This window comes from Mus pahari, chromosome X (genome assembly GCF_900095145.1).
Source record: "Mus pahari chromosome X, PAHARI_EIJ_v1.1, whole genome shotgun sequence".
NCBI lineage: Eukaryota > Metazoa > Chordata > Mammalia > Rodentia > Muridae > Mus > Mus pahari.
In genome coordinates, this window is record NC_034613.1 from 12,046,303 (window position 1) to 12,047,769 (window position 1,467).

The 1,467-nt window shown below is 45.7% G+C and overlaps 1 pseudogene; it reads left to right on the forward strand.

Annotated features, from left to right (window-relative positions):
* The window catches only part of LOC110313743, a 17,183-nt pseudogene extending 16,417 nt beyond the window's left edge, over nt 1–766 (forward strand).
* The last annotated feature ends 701 nt before the right edge of the window (nt 767–1,467 follow it).

The window sequence follows — 1,467 nt, forward strand, 5'->3', positions numbered from 1 at the left end:
GAGACCCCGCTAACATCAAATGGGGTGATGCCGGTGCTGAGTATGTTGTGGAGTCTACTGGCGTCTTCACCACCATGGAGAAGGCCGGGGCCCACTTGAAGGGTGGAGCCAAAAGGGTCATCATCTCTGCCCCTTCTGCCGATGCTCCCATGTTTGTGATGGGTGTGAACCACGAGAAAGATGACAACTCACTCAAGATAGCAATGCATCCTGCATCACCAACTGCTTAGCCCCCTTGGCCAAGGTCATCCATGACAACTTTGGCATCATGGAAGGGCTCATGACTATGGTTCATGCCATCACTGCCACTCAGAAGACTGTGGATGGCCCCTCTGGAAAGCTGTGGCATGACGGCAGTGGGGCTGCCCAGAACATGATCCCTACATCCACTGATGCTGCCAAGGCTGTGGGCAAGGTCATCCCAGAGCTGAACAGGAAGCTCACTGGCATGGCCTTCCGTGTTCCTACCCCCAATGTGTCCATCGTGGATCTGACATGCCGCCTGAAGAAACCTGCCAAGTATGACAACATCAAGAAGGTGGTGAAGCAGGGATCTGTGGGCCCACTGAAGGGCATCCTGGGCTACACTGAGGACCAGGTTGTCTCCTGCGACTTCAACAGCAACTCCCACTCTTCCACCTTCGATGCCGGTGCTGGCATTGCTCTCAATGACAACTTTGTCAAGCTCATTTCCTGGTATGACAATGAATATGGCTACAGCAACAGGGTGGTGGACCTCATGGCCTACATGGCCTCCAAGGAGTAAGAAGCCCTGGACCACCCACCCCAGCAAGGACACTGAGAGCAAGAGAGAGGCCCTGGGTTGCTGAAGAGTCCCTATCCCAACTGGCCCCCAACACTGAGCATCTCCCTCACAATTTCCACCCCAGACCCCCATAATAACAGGAGGGCCTAGGGAACACTCCCTGCTCTTGAATACCATCAATAAAGTTCGCTGCATCCACAAAAAAAAGATAAAATGCAAAGTTATAAAAAGAACAGAAAAACAGAAACTTTTCCTGTCCAAAAAAGGGAGGTGAGAATAAGATACAAATGTGACTTAACAAATCATTCAAGAAAATTATCATGAGGATGCTGAAATAAAGTAAGGAAATATACATAAACATGAAAATTATAAAAGTTACAAAAATACAAGAGTAAAATTAGTTTGCTGAAGAAAAAATAAATTAACATTCTCTGTTGAAAACTTCTATTTCAATTTCTGATTTGGTTTTATTATGTGTGTGTGTGAACTTGTGATGAACTTTTAACATGTCATCATGTATTCTGAGTGATGTGTAAGTACAGAGGACAAAGAGATGAGAGAAGAATTGTTTTTCCTTTTCCTGCTTACAGTAGAATTTTTTCCATTTCCCACTTAGAGAAGAAATTTTTTCCTTTCCCGACTTAGGATCTTTCTGCTTTTCACATTAGATAGCTTTCATAGGAAACTTTTTGCAACTTAGT